This window comes from Rhinatrema bivittatum, chromosome 15 (genome assembly GCF_901001135.1).
Source record: "Rhinatrema bivittatum chromosome 15, aRhiBiv1.1, whole genome shotgun sequence".
Taxonomy (NCBI): domain Eukaryota; kingdom Metazoa; phylum Chordata; class Amphibia; order Gymnophiona; family Rhinatrematidae; genus Rhinatrema; species Rhinatrema bivittatum.
In genome coordinates, this window is record NC_042629.1 from 78,821,053 (window position 1) to 78,848,460 (window position 27,408).

The window sequence follows — 27,408 nt, forward strand, 5'->3', positions numbered from 1 at the left end:
TGAAACTAAACATTTTTGTGATTCTTTCCTCCCTCTTTATCTTACCAACCCCTTTTTCCTATAGTTTCCTCTCCTTTTATAGCCCAAAGTAGGAGATGCTGTCAGGACAGATCCTGGGCCCAGCAGCAGCAGTTGATGAGTGCATGCTCTGAGCCACTTCCCCTTCACACAAGGGCTTTCTGATTGGTAAAGAGACTCATGAAAGAGAGAGAAGCAGGGCCTTGTGAGTATGCACTGGCTCAAGCCCCCCACACACTGGGCCTTGGATTGGCCCCAACAGCTTCTCTCACGTTACAGAACAATGGAATAATGGGAGGGAACAGGAGCTCTTGCGAGCTGCACTTGGTGCAGTCTGGCCCACTCACCTTATCCTAGTTGCTCCACTGTTTAATAAATAAATTTAATAAATAAAACTGTTTAATAAATAAATAATTGTCATTTTTCTTTTGCCTGGCCTCAAAGATTTTAGTCCTTTGATAGCAAGTGAAATCTTTAAGGCATTTTTTGTTTGTTATTAAATAGGTTTAAAAGGGCTGATGGTTGTTTATTATAATTTAATTGGCATGATCACCTTTTAAAAACTTTTTTATTTCTGTTATACATTATTGCATGAAAGCAGGAAACGAAAATCACAAAATATCCCCCCATCCCTTGTAAATACAGGAACACATTCTGTATCCCAACTCCCCTCTCTCAAACAGAAAGCAAAGGAAATGAAAAGGAAGAAAGGTTTTATGCAAACAATAGATCAATGCATCCCGCCCCTTGGAACAAAAACAAACACCACCATCACCACAAATTAGAAAATGTTTTGCTTCGCTTCATCTAAACAGGCTGACAATTTTTTTTGGTTGTTGCCAGGGTGACATGATAACACAGCTTTCAGCCTGTTGAAGAACAATCAATTAGGTTAATGCCTCTGAGCAGGAGTTGTTTACTCTTCCAGTTACCATCTCTGCGTTTTCTCCATTTCTTTAAAAATTTTATTCTATATTTCTTTTTTTTCTCTTCTCTCCAACATTATTTTAATGTCCAAGTTTTTAAAAGTGCCGAGAGTACTCAGTACCTTGAGACAGCGGGATGCTTTTGCTTCTTTCACTGCCCCTTTTCCTCATTGTCTTGCTTCCCATGCTACAAGGGCAGCTATTTGTCTAACCAGGTATTATCAGTTTTTTGGGTGGAGCCATAGGTGTATATTTCGACAGGCGTCTTACTGCACAGTGCCAGCTGGGAGGTGGAAATGGGAAACACCTCAGAAGTTCTGAGAATTATGTTTGAATGTTTATTGCGTTAGGAGAGGGGACTGCTGTTTGCACACTCCATTACAAAAGGGAAGATAACAATACTGTATATTACACTCAATGCTGGAAATCCAATACTACAAAAGAGTAATACAATCAATTTCATTGACAAAGAAGTAAAGTAAAAACCATCCTAGGAGGGGCAGTACAAGAATGGAGGTAGGAGGAAAATGTATTATTTAGACATTTTATATACCGTCATTCCATAGAGAGAAAACAAGTGTTACATTTGACAGAAAGTGGATGTTGTAGAAAGAGGAATGGAATATAGAAGTGGAAAGGGCTAATGGAGGGTTTAGAGAGAATATGAAGGAAACCAGCATCCCAGAAATTCTCAGAATCCAGTAGTTGAGGACCAGGCCTAGGGCCAGCAGCAGTGGTGGCAGCAATCAGTGTAGGTGAGAGAGAAGGAATTGCCTAGTGGTTAGAACAAAGGGCTTAGAGCCAGGGAAACCAGGGTTCAAATCCCCCAGTCATATTCAGTGTGAACTTAGGTGAGTCACTTTCTTTCCTGTTGCCCCACTGATATGACGGTATAGAAAACCAAATAAATTTAAGCTTGTAAACTTTTTGGGCCAATGGATCCTGAATTACTAATAATGCTGTAAGCTGTCATGAGCATTAACAGGAAAGGCAGACTAAAATTCCAAACTACATATTATTTTTAAAGGAGTTTTTTTTTTATTGACTGTAGAAGGGGAACTATTGTTAAGGGGGGTCTCAGAAGGTAAGTGGGATTGAAAAGAATTGCTATAGATCATTTATTTATTTATTTATATTCTGCTTTGGTTGTGAGGGTGGACCCTTGGGCCAAGGCAGAGTTGGCGCAAACTGCAGGGAGGAGCCCTGCACATCCCCGTCATCGGCAGGTGTAGCTGGCTAGAGCAGAGGCCCAACTAGAGCTTTGCCAATACCATGCCATGTTCCCCTTAGGTTGAGCCCTTGTGTGCCGGGACAGGCTGGTCTTAGGTGCGGGCCTCTGTGATGGTGGAGATCTGTAGTGAAGAATGTGTGTAGGCCAGCTGGAGGAGGAGGCGAAGACAGGCTGAGCCGAGATCAGGGCAGGCAGCCGTGGACAAAAGTGGGATCAGGCTGGGGTCTGAAGTAAGCAGTGTACTTGCGGAGTCATGGACCAGGCAGATGTCAAGGCAGGCAGTGTACCTGCAGAGTCATAGTCCAGGCCATGGATGAGGCAGGTAGAATACGAGCAGAGACAAGGTCCATTCCAAGGGTCAAGCCAGAAATCCAATCGGTAGAAGCAGGGGACAAGGAGCAGAAGACAGGAATGCAATGGCAAGCACATTTTCGAAGAGATGACCTGTTGCCAAAGTGTCGGTGGAAGGTTTGAAGAGGTCTTTAATAGGCCCAGGATAGGGACCTTATCAGAAGAGACAGTGGGGCTTCTCTTGTAGCAGTTCCTTTAAATTCAGCCTAGAGGCGCGCGTGTTTGTACTTAAGGAGGGCACGTTGGCTCGGGACCTGTTGACGGTATCTCGGCAGCGCGTCCTGGTGGCTTGAGTCTGGGCCGGAAGACTGTGTTCCTGCTGCGAATGGTGACATGGTAAGGTAGAAGGCCCTCCTCACGCTGGAACGCAGCACCTTTGATCGAGCCAGGCTGGGGGTGAGAGCGGTGGTCCACGGAAATTGCCTGTGGACCTCCGAGCATATAAACTTTTTAGCATTTCAGAGTGGATTACATTTAGGTACTGTAGGTATTACCAGATATCGGGGAAAAAAAAAAGCCCAAGTGTCAAGTACTGTTTCCTCCTTTGATTAAATAGAGAAGTACAGTAGCCTTTTGTGACTGGTCAGCCACTTCAAAGCAGTTTACATTCAGGTACCATAGGTATTTTCCTTATCCCCAGGGGGCTTACAATCTAACAGCTAAATTTTAAATCCCCTGCACAGAGGAAAACGGGGGTTACATGCGCGGCCGGGCCTTGTGCGTGCTGCGCGCATTTTAGAAGAGGCCCGGCCGCGCACATAACTCCTGTTACATGCACAAGAGCCAGCCCTCTATCAAAGGGTGATCCAGGGGGCAGGGAGGGGCGGTCCAGGGGGCAGGGCGGGCAGAGCCAAAGGCTGCCAGTAGAGCGGCCATTTGCTGCTGTGCCTGGGGATCGCTCGCCGCAGCCTGCCGGCACGCGCAACTTACGCCAGCTCAGGAGCTGGCATAAGTTTGTAAATAAAGAAAATAAAAAAAGATAGTGCCTTCAAAAGGGTCGGGGAAGAGAGGGGAAGAGGGAGGGAGGGTAGGTAGGGGGGTAGTAAGGTTCCCCCCCAATCCGCTCCTTAACCTGCAAGTACTGAAGGATAATATGCTTAACATCCAAGCGTCGGAGATCAGCACCCGACATGCCAGCAATATCCGCCGGAGAAAAGGCAGGGAGGTCCACCGATTGATTGACATGAAAGGAGGAAACTACCTTTGGCAGAAAAGAAGGGACCGTCTTTAGAGAAACCCCCGAATCAGAGAATCGCAGGAAGGGCTCCCGACAGGATAAAGCCTGCAGCTCGGAAACCCTCCTGGCTGAGCAAATAACCACAAGGAACACCGTCTTAAGCATGAGGTCCTTGAGCGTGGCCCGACGGAGGGGTTCAAAAGGTGCCGCACAGAGAACCCGTAAGACTAGGTTAAGATTCCAAGACGGGCAAGTAGCCCTGACTGGCGGATTCAAATGCTTAACCCCCTTAAGAAATCGAACGACATCCGGATGGGCAGCCACCGAGTAACCGTCCAGCCTGCCCAAGAGGGAGCCGAGAGCCGAAACCTGAACCCGCAAGGAGTTGAAAGACAACCCTTTAGAGAGCCCGTTCTGAAGGAAGGAAAGAACCAGAGAGGGGCCCTGCGCATCGATACCCAAGCCTCCTTGCACATATTATCAAAAACCCTCCAAACCCAAACATAAGAAAGAGATGTCAAGGTTTTACAGGCCCGGAACAGCATGGAACTCACTTCCTCCTTGTAGCCCCTCTTCCTCAGCCGCCGTCGCTCAAAAGCCAGGCCGCAAGACAAACGCGATCTGCCTGATCTAAAAATACTGGACCTTGTCGCAGGAGGTTATGGAGGTGAGCGAGACAAAGAGGGCCGTCCGACGCAAGATTCACGAGGTCCGCAAACCACGGTCTCCGAGGCCAATCCGGTGCTATGAGAATGACCGACCCGTGGTGAAGTTCTATCCTTCTGAGAACTTTTCCCACCAGAGGCCAAGGAGGGAATACATAAAGGAGGCCATCGCTGGGCCAGGGCAGGACCAGAGCATCCACACCCTCCAAGCAGTGTTCTCTCCTGCGGCTGAAGAACCGAAGAGCCTCCGCGTTCTTCAGGGTGCCCATGAAGTCCAAATGGGGGACCCCCCACCTACGGACGACTAGATCCAGCGCCTTGTCTGACAACTCCCACTCTCCGGGGTCAAAACGCTGATGACTGAGGAAGTCGGCTTGAACATTCTCTTTTCCTGCAATGTGGGAAGCCGTCAGGCGGTCCAAATGGCGCTCCACCCAAGCGAACAATAGGCTGGTTTCCAGAGCTACCAGGCAACTCCTGGTGCCCCCCTGGCGATTGATGTAAGCTACCATGGTGGCATTGTTGGAGAGGACTCTCACCGCTTTGCGACGGATCAAGGGAAGGAAGAACTTGAGTGCCAGTCGAACCGCCTGGACCTCCAGACGATTGATGTGCCATTTGGATTGGATCGGAGACCAAGAGCCCTGTGTCGATTGAGACTGACAAATCGCTCCCCAGCCGGAGAGGCTGGCATCCGTCATCATGACAATCCACTTGGGAGTCTCCAGGGGCATGCCCCTCGACAGGTGGTCGAGAGAGAGCCACTACTGCATGCTGATGATGGTAGACTAGGGAAGTGGTAGGGGCACCCGAAACTCCTCCGAGACCGGCTTCCAATGTGCCAGTAAAGCTTTCTGCAAAGGACGTATATGCACAAACGCCCAGGGCACCAGATCTATAGTGGAAGCCATAGAGCCCAGAACTTGAAGATAATCCCAGGCCATGGGTATCGACAGAGATAAGAGATGCTGTACCTGCTGCATGAGCTTGAGTGCACGGACCTCGGGCAGGGAGACCTTGGACACGCAAGTGTCGAAGCGAGCTCCCAGAAATTCCAGAACTTGAGAGGGCAAGAGGTTGCTCTTGGAGTAGTTGACTATCCACCCGAAGGAGGTGAGCACCGACACTACCCGACTGACCGCCATCACACAGAGCTGCTCCGACTTCATCCAGATGTGCCAATCGTCCAGGTATGGATGGACCAAGACCCCCTCCCTCCAGAGAAAGGCCGCCACCACCACCATGGTGAACGTGCGAGGGGCAGAGGCGAGCCCAAACGGGAGAGCTTGGAACTGCACATGCCGGCCCAGTATGTCGAAGCGAAGATACTTCTGGTGTTCCTTGCGAATCGGGATGTGAAAGTAAGCTTCTGTGAGGTCAGGCGAAGCCAGGAACTTGGTGAAGCAAACCGCCGCAATGACCGCCCTCAGGGTTTCCATCCGAAAATGGGGAACCTTGAGCGCCCGGTTGACTCTCTTGAGGTCCAGAATCTGTCGGAAAGAACCGTCCTTCTTGGGGCAATGAAGTAGATGGAATAGTGGCCGGATCCCTGTTCCTCTGGAGGAACAGGGACTATGGCCCCGAGTTTCAGGAGCCTGTCGAGAGTCTGGCACACCACTGCCGCAAGGAGAGATCAGGTGGTTGTCGGGAAGATCCCGAGCAAATTCTAATGTGTAACCTTTGTCGATCATGTCGAGGACCCACTGATCATTGGTGATTTTGGCCCATTCCCCAAGAAAAAGGGACAGATGTCCACCTAAGGCGGAAGCAAAGGAATGGGCCTGCCTCATCTCATTGCGAGGACTTGGCGGTGGATCCATGGGGATTGCCATCCCGGAACGGTCGACGTCCTCGAAAGGAATGAGACCATGCCTGTGATCTGGAAGAGGCAGGATGCTGAGAGGACCCCCTCGTTCTGTTGTACCTGCACTGACCCCGGAATCGAGAGCATGAAGGAAAAAGGATTTTGACTGTTTAGGGCAGTCCTCAGGAAGCTTATGAACCTTGTCATCACCTAAGGATTTAATAAGCTATTCCACCCCAAAAAGCACCTTACCCTTGAAGGGGAGAGTGCCTAACTGAGACTTGGAAGAGGAGTCCGCTGCCCAGTTATGCAGCCAGGGGAGCCGTCAGGTGGAGACCGCTGAGACCACAGCCCTGGCCTGCACCCGGAGGAGATCATAAAGGGCATCAGCTCCATATGCAATTGCACCTTCGAGCTGCTCCGCTTGTTCGGCCTCTGCAGACGGGAGGTCCTGGGTGCTGAGTAGTTGTTGAACCCACCTGAGGCTTGCTTGCTGCATGAGACTGCTACAAACTGTCACCCAGATACCTAAAACCAGCACCTCAAAGATCCTTTTGAGATGTTACTTCCAACTTGCGATCTTGAAGATCCTTTAAGGCTGTGGTCCCTACAACCGGGATGGTGGTGGTTTGGTGACAGCCGACACCGAAGCATCAACCTTGGGGACTTTGAGCATCTCAAGAGCTCTATCCGGAAGGGGATATAACCTATCCATTGCCCTGTCCACGTGGAGACCAGACTCGGGAGCCTCCCATTCCCTAAGCAGAAGCTGCATAAGCATAGGATGGAAGGGAAAAGTACAAGATGGAGCCCTCAGACCCACCAGGACCAGATCAACGATACGGGAGGAGGCGGCAGAGGTGGGCTCTTCTGCGAGCACATTGATTCCAAGTTCATCCAGAACAAAAAGAATAAGCGGGTCCAGCTCCTCCCGCTTAATCCCCCCCGTGGGTCATCTCCCTCCACGGGGGGATTATCAAGAGAAAGATCCAGGTTGGCATCTGGATCGGGCAGCGGAGTGGGAGGAGGAGGAGGGTCAGGTGGGTCCGACCCATCAGGTACAGTCCTAACCCTAGTAGTACCCTGCATTGGCTAACATTGGCTAACAACCAAATGAGGGATTTTTGCCGGTGGGGGGCCCAGAGTGGGATCCTCCTGCACCTCCAAGCTTGCTAAAAAGACATACAAAAGAAGCACAAATTCTGGTGAAAAAGGAGTATGTGCTTTGCCGGAGCCCTGGGGGGAGTGGCCCCTCGGGGGGGGGGCGGGGTCAGAATCAGTATCAGGAGATCCCATAGGGCTTAAGTCAGGCAGTAAATGACAAAAATCTGGCTCCCCTCCCCCCTGAGGATCCAAGTCTGCTGCGAGGTCCGGGCACAAAATGGCTGCCGCTCCCCACGGTTTTTTGTGTGGAGGACGGCCCGGATGAACGCTTGCCGACCCGACCTTGGGTCATTGACTTTAAAGGAGCCATGGAGGGTCCCTCCCCTCCGGGCAAGCAGAGCGAGCAGAGCCCGTAGTGCAGGGAAGACAAAACGCTGACCTCGGCATCGGGAAGTTGGCTGTGAGTGAAACAGCTGAGCCTGATTGCTGCGAAGCGGGGAAGTCGACTGAACGGCCTCGAGTCGCTGCTTTCCCTGCCAGACGGCCCAGAGCCCTGAAGAACTGCCTTATTCCAACTTTTACACTGAAAGTAAAAAATTCTGCTTTCTCTTTTTTTTTTTTTTTTTGAGAAATTGCTAAACAGGCTGAAGGGTTTGTGCCACAGCAGAGGAATTAAAACATCTCTGCAAAGGACCCAAGGAATAATCACATCTCAAGGTCACCAGTGCAAAAGAGGGGGAGTGACTGGACCACCAGTATTACCCGTAGGCAGGGAATTAGGCTACCGGTAAAGAGACCTAGGCTGAATTATCCCCCCAGGTCTCTACAAAAGCCTGGAGACAGAACTGTCTCCAGAGAAAAGAAAATTCACTGTTCCTGTATATATATATATATATATTTTTTTTTTATTTTTTTTTGTTTTAGAAATACTTGCTTGACCCAGAGAAGAGAAAACTGAAGGCTTCGCAAGAAGAAATAAAGAAATACCACTAAGAAGAGGGAACTGCAGTTACATCAGTCTGCATCTGCTGGAACTAGAACACTACTGAGGGGTGCAGGGTGAGCGCTGTCCTTATATAGGATATCCTTTCAGTTTTTCTCTGGCTCCATCTGCTGGACAGGAGGCTCAACCCACTGTCTGGACTGATCCGGGTGCATACAGGGAACCACTGCTATTAATTGCATCAGTAGCATGGGATCTTCTTAGTGTTTGGGTAATTGCCAGGTTCTTATGGCCTGGATTGGCCTCTGTTGGAAACAGGATGCTGGGCTTGATGGACCCTTGGTCTGAACCAGTATGGCAATTTCTTATGTTCTTATCTCAGCAACTAACAAGTTGTAGGTGATGTGACTACCTCAGCTTTCCTTCATCTGGAAAGGAGAACTTTCAAAAGCTGGTCACAGATGTATATCATTAGTCGAACAAAAAGGTATCACTTGCTGACTTTTTTCTATGTGGACCATATTCAGAGGCACTTAGCCAGATAACGCACAAGTTATCCAGTTACATATCAACTTTTTAATATTTTGGGCCCTTATCTGGCTAACTGGATATCTCATTATCTAGTTAAAATTTAGCTGGATAATGTAGGGGTGCATTTCTGGGAGGAGTTAGCTTATCCAGAAAACATATCCAGCTAACTGTGTTTGTGTCATAGAGAGGTGCTAAAGTTAGTTGAATAAACTTATCCAGCTATTTGGCTATATTCAATAGCAGCATTGAATATCCCTCCAAGATTAGCAGGATAAGTTTATTTGGCTAACTCTGCAATCCAGCCAGTGACTGAATATTACCCTCTAAGTAACCAAGTGAACTAACAGCAAGTCAGCAACCAACATTCTTTGCTCAACAAACTAACAATAAACTTAGCTATGAAAGAAGGTAGAAAATGACCAGGCAACCAACTGCAACAAAATCAAATCCATAAATAAACAGATGGATGGATGAATGGGTAAATAATATATAACTTTCACTGTTTTCCTCTTGGAAAGCAGCATTTGGAAACAGTAGTGTGTTGAGAAGGCTGTAACCAGGCTTCAGAAGTGTGAAAGGGAAGAATCGCAAGGTTTCCATTCACATTTCCAGGCATGGTGCCCTAGAGTGACCTACACTCTGCTTAGCTATGTTCCCACTTTCAGGACCACTGCCTGCCGCTCATGAACAATGATTGGGGTGGGCTTTGAAGTCAAAAAAAGAAGCCGAAATGTGAACAAGGGTCTTTTTTTCTTTTTTTTTGGTGGGGGGGGGGGGGGGGGAGAAGAGAAGGGAAGTTGGAGGGTTTGGGGATGGAGGGGGGGAGGAAGGGGGGTTTTAAAGGACAAAAAAGTGGCTCACAGTTGGGGATCTAAAATTGAAAAGATAAAAAGAAAAACAAACAGTTTTCGAGCAGGGCACATGCTGCTTGTGTCTGAGTGCCCCCGTGGGCACTCGGTGCTTGAAGCATGCATCCTTTTCTGTGCTTGTGAAGATGGATGAACAAGAATGGCCTGTTTAACCCTTGCCATGTTTCATAAGAACTATTTACATAACAGTGCTGAACCACCGGTCACCCCTGACACATTTAGGACTGAATCTGGAACACATGGGATGTCTAAAATACTGCTAAAAGTAAAGTGTCTCTTACTGCCTGTTTTTCCCTCTCTTTATCTTTGAAGAGTAGATGCAAAAGAAGAAGTTCTATTTTGCTGAGATTTATTTATTTATTTATTTTTAGATTTTTATATACCGGTGTTCCTATATGAAATAAAGATCACATCGGTTTACATTGAAACAGAACATGAAAATTGCCAAAAGGCATTACATAGAACAAGGTTATGAAACTTGGAACAGTGTACATAAGTTCAAAATTTAACAATAACGTTGTAACATTGATGACCAAAAGATAAAGGAGAAAAAAAAAAAAAAAAAAAAAAGACTTAAACAATTAAGTTGACAGGTCTTATTGAGCATAAAAATTATAACGTATAAGTGAGAAAGTCTCAAGTGTCCTGCAGCAAGAGATTAGATACCGAAGTAGGTAGTGGTATGGAAAATGGGGGTTTGTGAAGAAGATATGTTCTTGCTGGTTGGAGGGGATACTGTGTAGCTTGTTTTAGAAGGAGAACAAAAGGCTCATCCTTGCTTTGATGGTAGTAAAAGTAGTGCATGCATGTAAAACTAGTATTTTTGACAAGAAATGGCCAAGTAAGATTTCAAATTTATTTAGAAAAAGACTTAAACACTGATTGAATTATTTCTGTGCTGGGCTTTTGAACGTAGGACCTCATGTAAATGTCTATCCCATCTATCTTTCTGTCACTCTTCTCTCATCCATCCATTTCATCATAGATTAATAGATCAGTCACAGTGCTTCCTTCCTGTATAACACTAGGATCCCAACTTTCAAACTGTCCACAGTGCACAATTGCACATGTAAGTGATTGTGTGGAGATTTATATAGGTATTTTATAAACTGTGTAGAAAGCTGTTGCATAATTTATAACATACTGTGTCTTAAAAGTTTGCATACATGTAATAAAAGCCAGCAAATGCTTACTTTCTCTACCTATTTTATACATGCATATATTTTAGTTGCATGAAAATATATAATGTTATTTATTTATTGGATTTATATTCCGCTTTTCAGCACTTCAAATTGGACTACATTCAGGTACTGTAGGTATTTCTCTATCTCCAGAGGGCAATATGTCTGCCTAATAACCCTGATATAAATAAGGAAACACATATTTTATAAAGTATGCACATACACTGTTCTGATAATACTTATTTGCATGCATACTTGAACTCACCAGTTTGCCGATACCTCTACCAGTTCAACCAGTTCTTCTCTAGCACCACACTGAACCCCACAAGTTCACTGTGGTGCTCCCATCCAAAAACTTCAGAGAAAAGACATGTCTGATTTCAATAGCGTGCATTCATTAGCAGGTAATGTATGCGCATATACTTCTTACAAAACAGAAACTTGTGCTTGTACTTCTAAACCTTGCCCCAGAATGCCCCTAGACATTTTCTACCCCGGCAAAATGTACGCGCTATACTGCAAGTACACACCTACTCTCAAGGTTTATAAAATAGCACATATGTGTATACATGCTAATTATACAGGTATATGCTAATTTTACATGTGAACCCCTTTTGAAAATTCACTCCTTTAAGAGGAAACCTTGCTTTTCTTTATGAGCATTTCATAGAGATTAAAACCCAGAAATGAAGACTTTTAGGTTAATTAAAAAAGCTGTTTTTAAATGTTTTATAAAATACGACTGGCAGAACATATTGCTCTTTCACATCTCAGTGTTTACTGATCTTACAGTCTGAGAATGTACCTAAGTGCTGCTGAGTAGAATTTTTCACTTTAAATTATAAAAACCCAGGGTAAAATAAGATTCCAGAAGTGTTCAGTTCTGCAGGTGCATTGTTAGTACCATATCCAGTCAACCTGAAGGAAACTGTCATTTTTCTCTAACTTGGCTTCTTTTTCCAATCCAAAGAATAAACAGATTTTTAAATTATTTTGTACTTCAGGATCTTCATCAGTGGTTTGTTTAGGAAAGCTGGAAGAGCAGTGATGTGCAGTTGAGTCAGTCCCATGACATTTTGGAGTTCTTATGGGGAAATTCACTAAAATGTAGCATTAAAGAGTTTCTTATTATTTAATCCCAGGAATTTCCCCCATTTTTATAACATTCCTTCCTTTACAAACCAGAGATTGCAATGTCTTTTGACCAGGAGCAGAGCCAATAGCTGTCACTCTTGTAAACCTGGGGGATTTTCTTTCCCAAAACTGCGATTGCTACCTCTGCAACATCCTCTAGTCTTGAGAAAATAACTAATATTTATCTCCTATCATGTTTGCCATTTGGCCCCCAAAATAGTACATGCATTCTCCACTCAGAGACCTCCACCTTGGTGGATCGCTCAGATTAGAAGACAACTAGCTGTAAATTACCCAAAACCGAGCTTCAATATTTGAATGAAAAGTTATTTTCTCCCTTTGAAAATGTCGAGCACTATAAATTTAGTGTCATACATACCCAGGAAGCATTTTTACCTCATTGCTTCATAAAGAAGTCCTCTCTCTCAGGGGTGGGCAAACTTGCATGTTTGAGCAGACAGTGATAGTTGGTCATTTGGGGGGGGGGGGGGGGGTAGGGTCCCCGTCAGAGATCCAGCAGGGGGTATGTGTCAGGCTTCTATCAGTCTCGTAGCTTTCACTGCCATGGTACCTATTTCACTGTCGTGGGCTGGAGAGAAGCAAAAGTGCCCATCTCTCCTCTAGGTGCGCACAAATCTACGCCTGATTTTATAACATGCGCAGCCGCGCGCATGTTATAAAATCCAGGGTCGGCGCGCACAAGGGGGTGCACACTTGTGCACCTTGCATGCGCTGAGCCCTAGGGGAGCCCCGATGGCTTTCCCCATTCCCTCCACACCCCCATCTTCCCCTCCCTTCCCTTCCCCTACCTAACCTGCCTCCCACCCCTACCTATCCCCCCCCCCCGACCTTTGTTTTTAAAGTTGCGCCTGCCTCCGGCCATGTGTAGGTTGCGAGCGCCAGCAAAGTGCTGGCGCGCGATCCCCCAACCCAGAGGCCCTACGGAGGCCTCTGGCCACGCCCCCGCCTGGGACCGCCCCCAACTTGCCCCTTTTTTCAAGCCCCGGGACACATGCGTGTCCCGGGGCTTGCGCACATCACCGGGCCTATGCACAATAGGCTAGGCGCGCGTAATCCCCCCTGCGCGCGTAAATCCAGCTGGATTTACATGCACATAGCTTTTAAAATCTGCCCCTAGGACAGTAACTTTTAAATGGGTGCATGGGTGCACATTTACGTGTGTGCGTCAGCCCGTGCCCAGGGACATGGCTATTTCATAACTTGCACACGTATATGTGCGCATGTTATAAAACAACCTGGCTGTGCCCATATGTGTGCCAAATTTTAAGTGGATGCGTGCATGGGCGCACTAATCCCGCTTCCAACGTGTAAATCAGGGGATTTTAAAAGGGGCACATGTCGACATATAGTTTGTCCCTAGTTCTCCCATTTAAAAGATAGGTACTAAACCCCCCTAGTTTAATAGCTTTCATTCCTCCCACTTAGCCCCAACCCTTCAAACCCCACAGATCTACCTAGTTTTCTTTATTTTTAACTTACAGATTATCCATAGCAGAAGTAAAGTTATGTGGCAGGGGACTTTGGTGCACGCCGGGTTGCAAAAGTATTTATGTGCACATCTCAGCTGTATGCCCTGAAACACCCATGCCCCGCCCCTTTGCAAAAAATTTTCAAAATAAGCATGCTGCAGGAGATTCGTGCGTATTTGGGTGGCTTTTAAAATCTGCTCAGGATGCGCAAGCCCAACTTATTCATGCATCCCCTAATTAATGCACGTGCCAGGCTTTTAAAATCCATCTTTAAGAGATTTAGCAAGGTGTAAACCCATTGTAGATAATCCAAAACACAGCAGCCCGTATGGTATCAGGCTCTAACGTTCATGAACATGTGATGCCAGTTTTGCAATCATTAATTACATTGGCTGCCTATGAAATGGCAGATAAAATACAAAGTGGCCATTATAATCTAATGAAATACACAAACTTTTCATGGATAACATCAGTTCTTAGAATATATACTCCTGTAAGGTCTCTATCATTCTCTACTCAGGGCCTGTTAGACATTCAGTCATTTAAATTGGCACGTTTGACTGAGACGCAAGAAAGGGTGCTCTTTTTCATAGAATTTGTGCCATGGAACTCTCTTTGGAACATTCAAGAAATCAAAGCCTTTAAAAATGCTTTGAATACATATTTGTTCAAGGATGGCATTTGATTAATAAGGCTAACTCTCTCTTCTTTTTTCTGTAGATTGGCACTGATCATAAGCTGAAATGTTGGTACTGTGATGGTTTTGTTTGTTATGTTTATATGTATAGACACATTTTTTATGATTTATTTTATGAATGTAAAGATGTATGCCACCCCAAACTTTGGAGGATGTAGGAAAGAAATACATTTAAATAAATAAATAAGGGCAAGAATCCACTTTATCAGATGCAGGGCAGACTGGATGGGCCATTTGGTCTTCTTCTGCCGTCATTTCTATGTTTTTATGTTTCATTTCATTTCTATGTATGCAATAATAATAGTAATAGCACAGTACAGCAGAACAGACCAAATTTTTACAAAGGCAGCTCTTCTGAGGAACTAAGGGTGAAAATGCAAACTAGGGGCTTCTCATTCTTACAATTATTTATTGTCTGGAACCCCTTTCCCCTTAGCACAACCACTAGGATTGCCAAATTTCAACCACTTGTAATGCTGATTGGGTCTTCAAACATACAACTTTTATTGCCACTCTTCACCATTAGAAAAACATAGAAACACAGACTATAATAATAGATAAGACACCTTCTAGTCTGCTCAGTTTACTTCCAGTTGCAGTACCAAATACCAATTGATATCTGATTTTCCCTTCACTTTGAAATAATTAATGATCCTCTGTACTTGCCTATGCTTTCCTGTTTTGGCCTCTATACCTCCACTAGGTGGTTGTGCCATGAATCTACCACCCTTTCTGTGAAGAAAATGTCTCTGTTATTCCTTTTGGAACCTCATATCATGAAAGTATTTACTCCAAAAAAGATTTGCTTTCATTAACCCAGGGGCCGAACTACTATTGTGTAACTTTTTTAGGCCTCTCATTAAGTCTAGGTAAGTGACATAAAATAACTGAATATGGAGTAGTTACCAGAACACACACTGTACTGTCTGATCACAGTGGAGGATCAGATACTAAAATCAGGATGTTTCTGAACATTTTTGCTATCCTTTTTTTCTGTACAGTATCCCAAAAATCTGTAGAGTTTGGATATAATCAACCCTAACCACTGTCACCAATTTCTTCTAATTTTTTAGTTCTGGTTTTCAACTTTCTCCCTAGGACAATGCCATTGGTGACTGAATTACCCTTGCTGATGGAGGGTGGGAAAATAAAAATGTTTCCCATGGTTAAACTCTTCAGGGCTAGCAAGGGTTACCTTTGCAGTACAAAAACACCTTTTCTTCTATGACTCTTGAAGGTAGGGACCCCAAAGCTAAAACCACCCAAGAATATTGTAAATAACCTGGGTTATTAAAAATGATCCCATTCTGCTGGTCTGAGGTTTTCCCAATTATGTGCCTTATTGAATAACATCAGCATTGGAATCTGGGTATTCTTTGCCTTATGAAAAAGCTGGGAGGAGATCACCTGGTTCACTGGTCTTGAAGGAGTCCGAGCAGAGTCAAAGGAAAAAGACTGAAATGCCCTTAGTTCCTGCTCTTGATTGTCTATTTGGGTTGATTAATGCACAAAAGGGTTTCAGAATGGCTAACATTATGAAAGGCTATGGTGTACAAGGTCCTTGAGTTGTAGTACAATCACTGAAGTGTATTCAACAGAAATCTGAATCAATGAAATCTGATAGTTTACCTAAAACAAGACATCTTTTTCTCTATATTTCCGACCTCAGCTGTTTCAGTAATTATGCATATGTGTATTTTTGTTGCATAATATTCTTCTCTATATGCACTAATCAATAAAAAGTACATAAACATAATATAAAAAAATAAAAAATAAGGAAACTCTCTCATAAAGTCCATCTAAAAATGAAAAAATAAATTTAAACTCACTATATTTTAACAATCTACTGATAAGCATTAGCAGAAAAAATGAAAGCAATTTTGGAGATTTCATATCTTTGCTATCTAGAAAAATACATCAGTAATAGTTACCTGAGTAAAATCAAGGACTAGAAACTGCCCTCCCACTCTACAGATAAAAGCAAAGCAGATCTAAAAAGGGGCAGGCTAGGCGCAGTGCCAGGGCAGATTCAGCTGGGATTCTAGTTTGAAATCTCCAAGCATCACTAATAGTGTTTGCTAATGTACCCAACTTTTCATAGGGAAACTGCAGGAAGTTTCCCTTTGAAAATGTGCTTACAGACAGGTGCAAAACACACCATGGGGCTTAAAAATTCTCCCAATATTAGACACATAGTAACAGACACAACGTGGTTCAATTAGCACAAGTTTGAAAATTGTGAGCAGTAATATAATTGTTTTAAATCTCTACTAAAAATCCTGTGTCATGAACAGAAAGACAGGAAAAGCACAAAACAGACACCAGGCCATGCAAGTTTCCATGAAAAGAACATCTCTTTTTAATGCTCCCACCAGTCTTTCCACCAGACCAAAAATGTAGCAGAAGAGACTGGGGGAGGAAGTGGCAATATCACAATCCAGAAAAGGGGAAGCATCCTACCTAGGTCAGCTGAGCACTAAATCAAAGGCAAATTGCTCTATCCCCTCATTCAGAGATGAGGATCCAATTGTTCTTTTCTTTTAAATATACAGGGGTCAATTTTCAAGCTATCTGCTTCAGCACAAAGTGAATGGTTATTTTTCCTGCACAGATTTTGCACCAGTTTGTACTTTCACTTTGAAATTTGAGCTTTGCACTTCTTTTTTTGTGTGAGTACTTTTTCCACGCAAATAATGCGCATACAGTTTAAAGCACAATGGGATAGATTTTAAAACACCGGCACGCGTAAATCCCGGGGTTTACGTGCATGGCTGGGCCTTACGCACGCCGGGCCTATTTTCAAATGGGCTTGGCCACCCACGTAAAACCCCGGGACGCATGTAAGTCCTGGGGCTTTAAAAAGCAGCGGTCCAGGGGGTGGAGCAGGGCGGGGTGGGGCTAGAGGCACCTGGCACAGCGTCCATTTGCTGCTGTGCTGGGTGATCGCGCGCCGGCAACTTGCTCCTGCTCCTTTTCAGGAGCAAAAGGTAAAACAAAAACAATTGAGGTAGTTAGGATAGAGATAGGGGAAGGCTAGGATAAGGGAAGGGGAAGGGAGGTTAGGGTAGGGGGTTGGGAAGTTCCCTCCCAGTCCGCTCTTTAATTAGAGTGGACTGGGAGGGAACTGGGGAAGACCCCAATGTGTTGCTGCGCGATTTTGCAAAATTAGACATCCCCCCCCCCCAACCTGGCATTTTATAACATGCACACGCCAGCACACGCATGTTATAAAATTGTACGCGCCGGGTAGTGTGCGCACATGGAGCGCACGCGTACTTTTTGAAAATCTACCCCAATCTGTGCATGTTATTTACCTTCTCTGACCTAAACAAGCCTCCAGGGAATGCACCATATAAATGCAGCTAAAATTATGCATGTTATGGAACGATGTACATATTTTTATCCAAATTGAGAAGGCTAATTTTCAGACAACCAATTTATCCATGTAAATTGCTTTGAAAACTGTCCTCAGCATGTCACTTCATTCCAACAGGGAGGGGGCGGGGGGGGGGGGGGGGAATGGGACAAGGAACAAGATGATTGCTTGGGGAGGAAAGGGATTTATTTATATTCCACCTTATGCAATAATTATTCAAGGTGGATTACAATAATACACAGCTAATCTAAAAAAATAAACATTTATAACAGACAAAATTCCAATTAAATATGACAAGTTCTGGTTATTTTTTGAAGGGGCAGGAGGCCACCTAATTGAGCTCCTGCTAAATTTGAGCATTATATCTCATCCTTCTTCATCCTGGGTCTGCTGACACAGATGTCTCTTTCTAAAGAGAGCAGCAAGCATTTGATCCCCTTGTTCGGAGTGAATAAGAGTGGCGAACTTCAGAAATTGAATTAAAAAACCCTGCGAGAACAAGAAATCCACCTCTGATAAGGAGATGAGACTTGAGTTGCCTGACACAGGGGACAAGATGGCCTACATTCACAATTTAATGGAAAAATTTGCTGAAATGATTTCTAGCAAATTAGACGCAGGCGTGGGTAGTATTATTGATACGGTGGTGTAATTAGTGGAAACCATTCAAGAAAATGCATGTACTTGGAAATGATGATCGGTTCGTTCAATGCTAAAATAGAAAAGATGAAAAGCAGACAGTTCAGTTTTAGATAAACTTAATCACCTGGAGAACAGATCTTGCAGATGCAACACTTGGATGTTAAGAGTTCCAGAAAAAGCCAAGGGTGCAGATGCAATCAAATTATTTTCACAATGCCTCTGTATCGCTCCATGGTGAGACTGCACCTTGAATACTGTGTACAATTCTGGTCGCCATATCTCAAAAAAGATATAATTGTGATGGAGAAGGTACAGAGAAGGGCAACCAAATGGGGGATGGAACAGCTCCCCTATGAGGAAAGACTAAAGAGGTTAGGACTTTTCAGCTTGGAGAAGAGACGGCTGAGGAGGGATATGATAGAGGTGTTTAAGATCATGAGAGGTCTTGAACGAGTAGATGTGACTTGGTTATTTACACTTTCGAATAATAGAAGGACTAGGGGGCATTCCATGAAGTTAGCAAGTAGCACATTTAAGACTAATCGGAGAAAATTATTTTTCACTCAACGAACAATTAAGCTCTGGAATTTGTTGCCAGAGGATGTGGTTAGTGCAGTTAGTGTAGCTGGGTTTAAAAAAGGTTTGGATAAGTTCTTGGAGGAGAAGTCCATTAACGGCTATTAATCAATTTTACTTAGGGAATAGCCACTGCTATTAATTGCATCAGTAGCATGGGATCTTCTTAGTGTTTGGGTAATTGCCAGGTTCTTATGGCCTGGATTGGCCACTGTTGGAAACAGGATGCTGGGCTTGATGGACTCTTGGTCTGACCCAGCATGGCAATTTCTTATGTTCTTATGGCTACCAGAATTGTTAGTATTTGCCCTGGCTAAAGGAGTAATAAAAATCGACAGGGCTCAATGGCTCTTTGCAACAGTACTGGCCAAAGGTCATCACCTTAGAGCTGTGATCATTAAACTATATAACTTTGTTGATAAACAGAAGATTCTGAATGCTGCTTGAGACTTGGGAAACTTACCTTTCAGGGCAGCAGAAAAACCATCAGGATTCTCAGCTGTCTAAAAAGAGCTCCAGCAGTTGAATGTCCAATATAAGATGATCTACCCAGCGAAGTTAGAAATCCTCATGACCAGTAAGCCTGTTATTCTGGTCACTTCTGGACAGTTTGAAAGCTGTTGAGTAGCTGCTTCCTAAGCTGTTCATGGACCATGAAGCTGAGGTCTAAGTGCAGCTTGCAGCACCATTTTTATGCAGTGGAGCCCAAGGTTTGGCGGGAGCTTGGTTGATGTGTTATTTTTGCTTAACAAGTCTCACTGGCTTTTGGCAGAACCTGGACACTAAAAGGTGAATTTTAAGAGCCTGGGGCGCCAAAATCAGGAGATGCACCCACTTAGTTTTAAAAGCCACCCAGATACACGTGTATATCTTGCTGCACGCACATCTCACTTGATTTCAAAAAGGAGTATGGTGTGGATATCGTCTGGGTGGGATGTAAGTGTTTCAGGGTGTAGCCAAGAGATGAGCATAGATACTTATGTGTCCTGGTGTGCACCCAGGTCCACTGCTGTGTAATTTTACTTTTGCTATGGAGTAGGTGTAACTTAATAAATCAAATAAATTAGTCATTTCTGCCAGGTTTAAAGGGACTAGGGTAACTTGGGGGAGTGAGGATCTAGCTCTTAGCTAGGCGAACTGGTGGACGAATTGGTGAAACTGGCAATGGCGTGCACATGCGCTTGTTATAAAATATCCTGACTTATGTGGTAGAATTGGGATTTGCGCACCCATTTAAAATTGGGTGCACATGTACATGCAACCACATTATTTTACAACGTGCATGCAGATTATAAAATGGCTTCATATATGGGTGCACATGCACCAAGCACCTGAATTTTAAAACCCGGCGCACACCAAAAGCGAGAAATATGCGAGTATGCCCAGCTGGCGCATGCCGAGCAGATTTTAAAAGCTGCCCCTGTACGCACATATCTCCAGATATGCGCACAAGTGAGAAAGTCCAGAAAAGGGACGGGGGCATGGTCTGTGTGGGGCAAGGGTGGGAACTAGGCGATCTGGGACTTTAACATGGAATGTGCGTGACGAAATCTCCTGCCAAGTAACTTTACTACTGCTATGGATGGCGTCTAAGTAATAAAATAAAAAAATCTAGGCTAGTCAGCAGGGTTTTAAGGGTCAGGGCTAACAGGAGGAAAGGAAGACTATTAAATTAGGAGGGGTTGGGAAGTCCTATCCCTTAACTGGGCGAACTGGGAACGAACTGGGAAAACTGTTTATGGCGTCGGCGAGCATCTCTTATAAAATTCTCCCATCTACACGGTAGAGCGGCATTTGCATGCACATCACATATCTATATAAAATAGTGCACACGTGTTCGCACATACAGCCTATTTTATACCATACACGCATAAATGCAGATATGTTATAAAATGACTATGTCCTTTGGTGCAAGCTGGCATGTGCTTACATGTGCGCCCCCATGCCGGTATCAAAGTTACCTTCAAAGTGTACCCATGTGCAGCTTTGAAAGTTTATTTATTATTTATTTATTTATAACTTTTCTATACCGAAGTTCAAATAACAGAGTTAATTATCACTCCGGTTTACATTGCAACCAAAAAAAGTTATCATCCCTGTTTTATTTCTTTAATTTCTGGCGTGCATATTTCAGTTTTTTAAAACTTTTTACTGCAGTCATGGCTGAGAGAATGCCCTCTGCTCTCCTGATGGCTACTGGATTGTTTTGGCTTTGCTTCATTCCAATCATCACATTCTTGCTTCATTTGGGCTCAGATATGTTATGCAACCCCCCTTTCTTTTTCTGGAGCCTGATACAGTATCCCTGATATATGCAGGTGCCAGAAGTGGGATCACAGCATTACTTCTCTTTGCTCATCTGTTGACTTTACAAGATTTATGCACATTGGTTGATCAACGGAACATTGCTCCCATGCTGTGTGCCTTGCAGACATTACTTTTTAAATTTTTACTGTCCATGCATCTGCAAGTTGCTTTCAGGACAGTTTATTTTTCTTTTCATTTTACTACTTGGTTATGTGCACTGGTTTTATGCAGATTCTTCTGTTTTGTTTGGCTGAAGGATGGGATGGGAGGCAGGGAGGGGTGGGGAGAGGATTCAGGATGAGGGTGTGTGTTGTGGTTAATGTTAGAGGTTGATCTACCCTACCAGTTTCAATGGTTGCTCTGCTGGGGATTTTTTAGGATCTTTAGCAGTGTTGGGTGTTTATTGGGGGTTGGGTTATGGTTCAGTGCTGGGCTGGGCAGGTGTGTGTGTGTGTGTGTGTGTGTGTGTGTGTTTCAGACATGCAAGTTCCAAGTTGCTCTTATCTTGTTCAGGTAGCTTGTTATCTTCTGGGTTTGTTCAAATTACCTTCAGCCTTGTGGCACTATTTATAATTTTACTCTTTATGCTGCTATGCATATTATGCATCTCAACTTGGTTATAGTTGAGCCTGAATAGATAAGAGTTCCTTAGTTAAATGTATATCTCTGAATGTCAGAGGGATTTTCTCCCCTATTAAGCAGAAATGGATCTTTCAATTTGCTTGCAAAAATAAAGACTGCATTTTAATTTTTGCAAGAAACACATCTTACTAATTCTAAGCATGAAAAACTGAGAATTGGTTAGGTTGGTCAGGTTTATTACTCTTCATATAACTTTACGAGTAGAGGCTCCAGAGTTTCAATGCGTGAATGGTGCAGGGAACAGGGTGCAGGAAAGAGACAATCAGTTTTGTAAGGAACTGGGGAACCTTTTGGGGAAGGGGGTGTCTCTTCCGAAGGGATGGGCTCCACCTTAACCAGGGTGGCACCAGACTGCTGACGCTAACCTTTAAAAAGGAGATAGAGCAGCTTTTAAACTAGAACAAAGACGACAGTTGCTCAGCAGCGCATGGTTCGGAGAGAGGTATCTTTAAAGGATACTAATGATGCATTAGAATTAGGGCATCCCAACAGTGAGGTTCCAATAATAAGAAAAGCAGTCCAAGTGCCTGTAACTAAAAACTCACCTGAGCTAAAAAATTCTAACTTATCTCTATCAATTAAAAAGCAGAATGAAAATACAAACAAAAAACAAACTTTGAAATGTTTGTATGCTAATGCCAGAAGTCTAAGAAGTAAGATGGGAGAATTAGAATGTATAGCAGTGAATGATGACATAGAATTAATTGGCATCTCAGAGACATGGGGGAAAGAGGACAACCAATGGGACAGTGTTATACCGGGTACAAATTATATTGCAATTATAAGGAGGATCAGCTTAGTTGGGGGGGGGGGGGGGGGGGGGTTGGCACTTTATGTCTGGTATGGCATAGAGTCCAGCAGGATAAAAATCATACAAAAGACTATGGGATCCATTTTCAAAATCACACGCGCCAGCACATGGACGCGATGATTTTATAACATGCGTGCATCGAAGCGCATGTTATAAAACATGATTCCCGTGCACACATGTGCGCTGGGTGTCATCTGCGCACAAGGGGGGGCTATTTTACAAAAATACGCACGGCGATGCAAGTAGGCCTTTCCCAGTTCCCTCCCAGTCCACTCCAATTAAGGAGCAGACTGGGAAGGAACTTCCCTATCCCCCTACCTACCCTTCCTCCCTTTTCCCTTCTCCTCCCCAACCCCTAAATTAACCCTATCTACCCTAGAAATTTTTGTTTTAAAACTTACCCACTCCTCCGAGCAAGTGTAAGTTGTGTGCGCCAGCCGGCTGCCGACACACGCTTCCCCGGGACAGAGCTTAATGGCCGCTGTCCTGGCTGGCCTCCACCCCGCCCCTCACCATCCAGACCCCGGTCCCTGGCCCACCCCTTTCCTCAAGCCCAGCATTTTTCCGCGTATCATGAGATAGGCACTTGGCCAGGCCGTTTTTAAAATGTGCTCAGCGCGCACATGGCCCGGCTACGTGCGTATCTCCTAGATTTTACATGCACCTGGCTTCGAAAATTCAGGCGTATATGCACAGTAGAATCTTTATGGGTAGAAATCCCGTGTGTGTTGAGGAAGAGTATAGCAACAGGAGTATACTACCGTCCACTTGGCCAAAATGATGAGACAGACGATGAAATTCTAAGAGAAATCAGGGAAGCTAACCAATTTGGCGGTGCAGTAATAATGGGAGATTTCAATTACCTCAATATTGACTGGGTAAATGTAACATCAGGACTTGCTAGAGACATAAAGTTCCTAGATGGAATAAATGACTGCTTCATGGAGCAATCGGTACAGGAACCAATGAGACAGGGAGCTGTTTTAGATCTAAATCTTAGTGGAATACAGGATATAGTGAGAGAGATAACGATAGTGGTGCCATTTGACAATAGTTTTCATAACATGATCAAATCTGAACTAATGACTGGAAGGAGGACAATATGTACATCTACAGCTCTAACACTAAACTTTCAAAATGGAAACTTAGATAAAATGAGAAAAATAGAAAAAACTGAAAGGTGCAGTTTTAAAGGTTAAAGGTGTACAACAGGCATGGACATTATTTAAAAATACCATCTTAGAAGCACAGTCCAGATGTATTCCATGCATTAAGAAAGGTGGAAGGAAGGCCAAATGATTACCGGCATGGTTAACTGGTGAGGTGAAAGAGGCTATTTTAGCAGAAAATATTCCTTCAAAAATTGGAAGAAGGATCCATCTGAAGAAATTGGAAAAAGCATAAGCATTGTCAGCGTAAATGTAAAACATTGTTAAAACAGGCTAAGACAGAATTTGAAATGAAGATGGCCGTAGAGGCAAAAACTTATATCATAAGCTTTTAAAAATATATCTGAAGCAAGAAACCTGCAAGGGAGTCAGTTGGACCGCTAGATGATTGAGGGGTTAAAGGGGCACTTAGGGAAAGAAGGAAAGACTAAATAAATTCTTTGCTTTTATTTTTACTAATGAGGATGTTGGGGAGATACTACCCCGAATCAATTAAGCCTGATACTTCACTTGGAATACATATCCAGCGCAGCTCACTGCTTCAACAGCAGGGGGGAATTAAGTAAAGTGGAATTATACTCAGACAGGGCCGGTTGCAAGGGTATTTGGCACCCTAGGCAAACCTTACAGTCTGGCACCCCCTCCCCATACACAATTTTAAATTGTGCATTTATAACATATTTTACATGAAAAATGACATTCTGAGGTAAAATAATATACAAGTTGTTGTGATAATTTCATGTACTGTTGTGATGCCAACAAGAAAACGTTTGTATCTTGGAATTTATATGGCTTCATATCTATTGTGATATATTTCGGCATGGTCCTCCCATATTAAACCAGTATTATCTGCCAACACTCAAAGAATAACAACCCTACCTATGAAACAGAATACCAAAAATATTACACCAGAATCTAAAATATCAATACACCTCTTATCAGGAAAACAGAACAGGCCAAGCTACTACAGATCCCTACAGAGAAACCACTTGCTAAAAGAATGCTTCATCTCAGTCTGCGTGCAGAACACAAACCCTCACCAAATACAGAATAAAGCCACATAAAGTATAAATAGAAATGTGCAGACAAAAACTGAACTGTAAAACGCATCACGCCAGACTCTATACAGTGTAACAATGGAAAAACAAAAATTTCACCATTCCTCGTGAAACAAATCAATAAAATAAAGATATATAAATCATTAATCATAATTATAAAATCATACAAATACAATAATTTCAAAACAGCTGATGAATAGAATATCCAATAATTAAAGACTCATGCAAATTTTGAAAGCTTTACCAAACACCAATAAAATATTTCAAACAGCAGACACATCACATACTACCAAATAATTAAAATGATAGTCAATCAAGAAAAATGAACTTAAAAAGCCACCTTTACTTATCCTCTCCAGCAGTTCTCCTACTTCTTTCCCTTGCAGGCCATACCAGAAGCAGCAGTAGCTGCTGAAACTGTCCTCACAGTCCTCTTCCTTAGGGACCATAACCAGTCTCTTCTCTCTCTCACACACACACCAGTCACACCCTCAGAACCAGTTTCTGTCTCTCACACACCAATCATCTCCCCAACCAGTCTCTCTCTCTCTCTCTCACACACACACATACACACACACACACACACCAGTCATCTCCCTGATCAGCCTTTCTCACACATACACACGTCACCTCTCTGGCCAGTCTCTCTCAATCACACAATGCTCTCGCTCTCTCTTACTTACACACAGGCTGTCAATCACACACATGTTCTATCTCACTTACAAACAGGCTCAATCACACACATGCTCTCTCTCACAGCCACAAGCCAGCCAAAAACATGCTCCATCTCTCTCGCACACACACATTGATGCACAGAAGCACCCTCCCTGACTCACATATACACCACACACATACAGAAGCACCCTCCCTGTCACACATACACATTACACTCTCACAGAAGCACCTTGTTTTCAGACTTGCAGCATTTTTCACTTTTACTAAATAAGAAAACCAAATAAGAAAACTAAATAAGAAAACCAAATAAGAAAACCAAATTCCTATCAAAAGGCGAAATGACACCCTTCCTTCAGATTCTGTCCTCCCAAGGGACAGCCACCCACACAGTACAGCTTCTCTTGTTTTACACTTTCAGGCAATAAAGCAAGTGTCTTTCTTCAAACTATCAGTTGTATGATTATTCATGTGGGAGATATGGAACAGAAAGACATCCTTAGTCGGCTTCCCTTTTAAATGGGAAGATTCCAGTCTTAGTCATTTAAAAATATACATTTTCTAAAGGCTTAAAAAAAAAAAAAAAAAAAAAAAGCAAAACCGTTTCAGATTCTATTCTAGTCTTCATGCTTAAATTATGCTTAAAAAAAAAAAATAAAAAAAACCCCACCTGGCATCAGTATCTTAAATTTGTGATTTTGCTGAGATGAACATTTTAAATACTTTAATTTTTTTTGCTTTAGTATTTGTCTCTACCCACTTTAAGTTAAATTTTATTTTCCAGAAAAGGGATGCTTAAAATTCAGTAATTTTATCTTTCATCCAACTTTTCAAAAGTTCAGGTATATGTATTATCATATTTCATTTTTTTAAACTGGCAGATTCCTTTCTCACATACGCACACACTCACAGAAAGAAGATCGGCGCCGAGACTTAGGGGGCGCCGCGGCAGGCAGCCAGCTCCCGAGTCGCCCTGCCTCCCCCCAAGTGCCACCCTCCCGACACCCCCATAGTGGTCCAGCGGAGGTCCCGGGAGCGATCTGCCGCTCCCGGGGCCTCGGCTGCCACTAAGCAAAATGGCGCCGGTGGCCATCAGCCCCTACCATGTGACAGGGGCTACCGGTGCCATTGGTTGACACTCGCACATTCACTGAGACACACCAAAACACATGTATACCAAAACATTCACATATGCTATGACACATGCATGAAGACACACACATATATGTGACACACTAACATACATTGAGACACACGAACAGTCACAAATATACATGACACACTGAAACACACACACACACACACACATATATATATATATATATATATATATATAAATAAAATGTACCTAGCATCAGGACATGCTAACCTACAGACACTGTTACATACGAACTTACACACACTTGTACACCAAGACATATGCAGATAAAAATATACAAATACTTATTTTTATCAAAAGTTCTCAGATAAAATATACTTATGCTTTCTCTCATCCATTCCCTTTCTCTGCTTCTCTATCAAAGTCTGTCTATTTCAGAAACATTTGGGTATTCTGTTACTTTAACAGTACAGATACTACCATAAGAAGCTTGCAGGGCAGATTGGATGGGCCATCTGGTCCTTTTCAGCCATCATCATTATATTTCTATGTTACTAATATACTGAACTGCAGCAAATCTAAGAGGCAATGAAGGTCAAACTTCTGTATGGCATTTGTTGTGCTGTGTAAACCAAAGAAGATATCATTGATAACCTATAAGTAGAAGTGTGTATGTGGTGTGAGGCAGAGGTGTGAATAAAACATGTACTTGGCTATGTGATAGAGAAATAACTGTATTTAGTGATTTTATATGGATAACACAGCCATCCTTGGCTGAAAGCTTTGGGGGTCATCTTCAACTCTTTTCTGCACACATCGAAAACACTGATATAACATTTTCTTTCCTTCTCTACACCACCACCAAAATCTATTCCTTCCTTTCTGAACAAACTAACCAAACTTTTAACCACTCTCTCTCATTCGTTTCCACTTAT

At 43.6% G+C, this 27,408-nt stretch overlaps 1 long non-coding RNA gene across 1 annotated transcript in view; it reads left to right on the plus strand.

Moving 5' to 3' along the window:
* The window catches only part of LOC115077018, an 83,533-nt gene that overhangs the window by 40,807 nt on the left and 15,318 nt on the right, over positions 1-27,408 (plus strand). Inside the window, exon 2 of the long non-coding RNA XR_003852932.1 lies at positions 8,201-8,335. This is a non-coding gene — a long non-coding RNA (uncharacterized LOC115077018). The remainder of the gene's footprint in view (positions 1-8,200; positions 8,336-27,408) is intronic.